The sequence below is a fragment of the Ailuropoda melanoleuca genome, chromosome 8 (assembly GCF_002007445.2).
Source record: "Ailuropoda melanoleuca isolate Jingjing chromosome 8, ASM200744v2, whole genome shotgun sequence".
Lineage (NCBI taxonomy): Eukaryota > Metazoa > Chordata > Mammalia > Carnivora > Ursidae > Ailuropoda > Ailuropoda melanoleuca.
In genome coordinates, this window is record NC_048225.1 from 7,296,684 (window position 1) to 7,302,695 (window position 6,012).

Sequence of the window (6,012 nt, forward strand, 5' to 3'; positions counted from 1 at the left end):
TTCTTAGCACTTACCATCATGTAATACACTAAATATTTCCTTGTTTGTCTTGACAGTTTATTGTCTGTCTGCCTTCCACACTAGAATGTAAACTCCATGAGGGCCAGAGCATGGCTTGCTCACCATTGTACCTGGCTAGGGCAGCACCTGGCACATAGTGAGTGAATAATATGTATTTGTTGAATGAGTTAGCAATTGTTATTCTGTCCTTTAAGTAGAGCAAATACCTTTCATGAACACATCAGGACACTGAGCCTGAGTGTTTCTATGTTCCTGACTCTCAGCTTTTTGAAAAAAAACAAAACATTTCCAATGACTGGGTCTTTACTTTTGTCCCCTCTCCCTCAGGTGAGACAGGAAAGCTGGGGGGACTGGACTTGGGTATCCCCCTGCTGCCCCTATCCCAGCATAGAATGCTAGAGTGAGCTGAAGTTGAGTACAACCATTCCTATTTGTTGGGCTAGGCTCTGATAAAAGAGTTTTCCTTGAGGGTGCGCCTTGTTAAAAAGAACAGAATGCTTCAGGCGTATTGGCTGTTTTTCTCTTCTCCTTGCTGGAAGCATGAAATCTCTCTCTCTTTCTTTCTTTCTAGAAAGAGCAAATTCCAGGAGTGTTTTATTGTTTGACTGAGAGAACACATAAAACCAGCAGAGAAGTCCCCAAGGAAATGATAGTTACATTTCATTGTTGTTTGCCCTTTGGTCCTTTGTCTTCTAAGCATTTATTATATTTTCTGATAAAGGTAATAGACATTGATTTTTATCACAAATGCAATCCAAGTGTGAATAAATAAATACATTATCTTTTAACATCTGTCCCTTCCCTCCACGTTCCTTTAAATAAAAAAAAGAGCTGAGTGCCTCTTCAGAGCCTATTTGGCCATAGCTGTCCCACCGAATGTTTTTAAAAACAGACTGTAACTTATCTCCTCAAATTCCTTCTTGAACTACAGCTCATTCTGTTAAAGAAATCCTGGGAAAGAAGTCTAATTGATATTGTTGATAGTCTCCAAGAGGGGAGGATGGTAACTGGGCCGAAGGATCTTCTGCAAACTGAGGACCCTGGGAAATTGTGCAGAGGCCAATCCTGTCAATAAGATACCAGCTGCTTCAGTCCAAGCTAGGAGAATGCCACCCATCGTGGCTGACCCAGCCATTGCCACTGGCCCATTTCTTGCTGCCAGTATGGCTCCTGTTAAGCCTCCACTTGTGATGGAGTGCCAGGGATCTTCTTTCCCTCTGACTTGAGCCATACTGAAGTCAGTCGTGGAAAATAAACCTCCCCCAACTGCAAACCTACCTCCCAACTGCAGAGCCCTGGTGTTAATAGCTGTCAAATTCCCTCATAGTCTGTGGTCTACTCCCACTGGAGAATTGCAAAAACCTTTGATTGCTTCAGAGGTCCCACCACCTATGATACCCACCCTAAAGGCCCCACCACAATCAACTACAATTCGCCAAGGGCAAGGCTGTCGGGCATACTCCTCCATCTTGACTCTACCTGTGCAAGAGATCTTTTTCTGATCTTTACCATGAGAACTTGGTAGGGTTTCTGTTAGTAAAACTCAGAAAAATGTGGTGGTCTCCTAAGACTGGGAACCCTGGAGCTTTTAATTCTCAAACTTGTCTACACTGAGCCTCCAACAATATGTCAATTACAGTGTAAGTTTTCATATTCAGGACTGGTTCCAGCAAGGTTTTCTGTTTCTGGGCTTCTGTTCTGGCAAGCTGTCGTTTTCTGTATCCACTTGCCTATCTAAATTTGGGGGCAGCAGTTTTCCCTATGATCTCCATTCTTTGATGGATCTGAGAAGAACTGTTGATTTTGTTTGTTAGCTTTCTTCTTGTTGTGAAGAAAACTTTCAAACTCCTTACATGCCAGACCAGACTTTTAAAAAAAATTTTTACTGTTGAATTTTGAGAGTTTATGTATTCTAGATACTAGTCCTTTGTCATATTTATGGCTTGCAAATATTTTCTCCCAGCCTATAGCTTTGCATCCTCTTTACATGTTCTTTCAGAGCAAAAGTTTTTAATTCTGATGAGGTTCAATTTATTTTTATTTCATTTTTATGAGGTCCATTTTTTCCTTTTATAGATCATGCTTTTCATGTCAAATCTAAGAACTTTCTATCTATCCCTGGATCCTAAAGATCTTTAACTGGTTTGTTTGTTTACTTAGGGTTTTATATTTTAAAATTTACATTTAAATCCATGCTCCATTTTGTGTAAGATGTGAAGTTTAGGTTGAGGTTCTAGTTTTGCCTTTGGATAAAAATGCTCTAGCACTGTTTTTAGAAAAGGCTACCCTATCTGTACTGAATTCCTTATGCACCTTTGCTGAAAATCAGTTGACTATATTTGTGTAGGTCTACTCTGTTCCACTGGCCTGTCTTTCTACCAATACCACACTGTCTTGATTGCTGTAGTTATATAGTAAGTCTTAATATTGGATAGAGTCATCCCTCTCACTTTATTTTTCTTTGTCAAAAATATTTTAGCTATTCTATGGGCTCTGCCTTTTCACATATTTTAGAAGTTTGTCTATGTCTACAAAAGTCCTTTCTGGGATTTTGGTTGGGATTGCATTAGACCTATATATCAATTTGGAAAGAAATGACATTTTTACTGTGTTGAGTCTTCCAACCACAAACACTGCATCTCTCCATTTATTTAGGTCTTATTTGGTTACTTTCACCAGAATTTCATCAACATTTTGTAATTTTCATAATACATATCCAACGCATGTTTCATTAGATTTTTGTCTATTTAAATTTGGAGTAATTATAAATGATATTGCTTTTAACTTTATTTTCTGCATATTTATTTTTTTAAAGATAATATTTATTTATCAGAGAGAGAGAGAAAGTACAAGCAAGGAGAAGCTCCCTGTCAGCAGGGAGCTTGTTGCAGGGCTTGATCCCAGAACCCTGGGATCATGACCTAAGCTGAAGACAAGACACTTAACTAACTGAGCCACCCAGGCACTGCTATTTTCTGCATATTTATAGCATATACAAGTGCAAATGATATTTGTGTGTTGACTTTCTATCCTGTGACCCTGCTAAATTCAGTTATTAGTTCTAGGTGGTGGTTTGTTTTTTTTTGTTTTTGGTTTTTTGTTTTTAAGATTCCTTGGGATTTTCTATGTGGACAATCACATCATCTGCAAATTTCTTCTTTTCAATCTGGGTATCTTTTAAATTTTTTTCTTGCCCCATCCCAACGGCTATACCTTATAGTAGTATGATGAGACATCCTTGCTTTGTTCCCAATCTCAGGAAAAAGCAAGCAAGCTTTCATCATTAAGTATGATGTCAGCTCTAGACTTTTTGTAGATGTTGAGATAATTTCTTCTAATTTGCTGAATTTTAAAATATACAAATGAGTGTTAAATTTTGTCAGATGTTTTTGTGTCAATCAATATTGTGATTTTCCATCTTTAGCTTGTTGATATAGATCACATGAATTGATTTTCAAATGTTAAACTACTCTGCATACCTGGTTGTATTGTATAATTCTTTGTATACACTGTTGAATTTGGGTTGCTAATTTTTTTGTTTTTGGCATCTAAGTTCATGGGTGACATGGGTCAGTAATTTTCTATTTTGGTACTGGCTTTGTTTGGTTTCCTTATCAGGGTAATACTGGCCTCATAAATGAATTGAAAGTCTTCCTTTCTTTCTATTTTCTTGAAGACATGATGTAAATTGGTGTTAATTTTTCTTTAAATGTTTGTTGGAATTCTCAAGTGAAATCATCTAGGCCTAGAAATTTTTCTTTAGGAGGTTGTATATGTATTTATTTATTATTATTTTCAGGAGCTTTTAAATTGTGAATTCAATTTATTTAATGATTATAAGAATGTTCAGGTTATTTGATCTTGGCTGAAGTTTGGTAATTTGTGTTTTTTGAGGAACTTTTCCATCTCTTTTAAGTTGTCAAATTTATGAATGTAAAAATTACTTGGAGTATTCTTTTATTATCCTCTTAATGACTACAGGATCTATGATGATGTCCTGTTTTAGTTCTGATACTGGTGATTTATATTCTTTTAAAAAAATTTTTTGCCATACATCTCAATAGACGTTTATCGATTTTATTAAATCTTCCAATGAACTTTATGTTTTATTGATTTCTCTATTGTTTCCCATATTCAATTTTTATAGATCTCTATTCTAATCCTTCTCACTTCCTTCTGCTTGTCTTGGGTTTACTTTACTCTTTTTTTTTTCTAGTTTCTTGAAGTAGGAAGTTAGCTTATTAAGATCTTTCCTTTTATTATGTAAGCATTCAGTGTTATACATTTTTCTCAAAACTGCCTGTCAAAAATCCCATTTTTGATATTCATTTTCATTTAGTTCTAGTATTTAGAAAAAATTCTCTTGAACTGTCCTTTTTTACCAATAGATTATTTAGAAGTGTATTTTTAGGTATCCAAGTGTTTGAAGATTTTCCTCTCATCTTTCTGTTATTGATTTCTAGTTTGATCGCACTGTGCTCAGAAAACATACTCTGCATAATTTAAATTCTTTTAAAATGTTGATGTTTGTTTTATGGTTTTATTTTGATTTATGCTCCATGGGCAATTGCAGAGAATGTGCATTTCGCTCCTGTTGGGTGAAGTGTTCTATAAATACCAATTATAACCCTTTGGTTCATGGCATTGATGAGTTCTTTATCATTGCTGGTATTCTGTATAGTTGCTCTATCAATTGTTGAGAGAGGAGCACTGAAGTCCTCAACTGTTTTTGTTTATTTCTGCTTTTAGTTAAGTCAGCTTTTGCTTTACATATTTTGAAGCTTTGTTGTTTGTGCGTACACATTTTAGGCTTGTGATGTCTTCTTGGTGGATTGTGCCTTTTAGTGTTATATGAATGAATATCCCTTTCTGTCTCTGGTAATTTCCTTTGCTCTGAGTCTACCTTGCCCAATTTTAACATAGCCACCCTTGCTTTCTTTTGATCAATGTTTGCATGGTATACCTTTTTCATCCTTTACTTTCAACCTACCTATGTCATTGAAGTAAGTTTCTTATAGATAGGCTACAGTTAGGTAGTTTTTTATTTTTTAATCCACTCTGTCAATCTTTGTCTTTTGACTGGTATATGTAGATCATTTGTAACTAAGGTAATTTTTGATATGCTAGACCTAAAGTATGCCATTCTATTATTTGTTTTATTTTGAGTTTTTTTTTCTTTTCTTTTTTTCATTTTGGTTCTTGTTCCTACTTATTTGCCTTCCTGTGGGTTAAATATTTTTTAGGATTCCATCATGATTTATTTATTGTGTTTTAGAGAGATACACTTTCTAAATATATAGTTTCTTTAGTTGCTCTAAGTATTACAATATACACATACATAGTCTCCCATTTCATTAGTATCATCATTCCACCACCTCGAGTGAAGTATGGGAACCTCATTTCCATATAGGTCCCTTTATTTTTCCCACTTTTAAATATCATTGTCTTGAGTATCAAATGATGCTATAATTTTTGTTTTTTAGCATTAAATATGACTTATAAAACTCATGAGAATAGTCTATAAAGTATTCTTATTTCTGCTTTCTATTGTCCTTTCTTCCTTCCTGATGCTTCATATTTCCTTCTTTTAGCATTTACTTTTTGTCCAAAGAACTTCCTTTTAGCTAACCTTTAAGGGTATACCTGTTAGTGACAAATTCTTAAAAGATTCCCTTCATCTGAGAATGTCCTTATTTCCCCTTAATTCATGAAGGATAGTTTCACTGGATATGGAATTCTGAGTTGACAGTTCCTTTAGCACTTGTAGAATGTACCACTTTCTTCTGGTCTCTGTGGTTTCAAATGATAAATCTGAAAATTGCTGTTCCCTTATAGATAAGGTGTCATTTCCATCTGCTTTCAAGAACTTTCTCTGTTTTTAGGTTCTAAACATTTAATTAAGATGTATTTTTCACTTTATCTAGTTTGGGTTTTACTCAGCTTCTTGAATATGCAGTTTTGTGTCTTTCATCAAATTTGGGCCATTTTCAG

General features: G+C 35.0%; 1 pseudogene; it reads right to left on the reverse strand.

The window, feature by feature from the left end:
• Positions 1-953: 953 nt before the first annotated feature.
• LOC100473175 lies at positions 954-1,489 on the reverse strand (annotated as a pseudogene).
• Between the last annotated feature and the right edge of the window lie 4,523 nt (positions 1,490-6,012).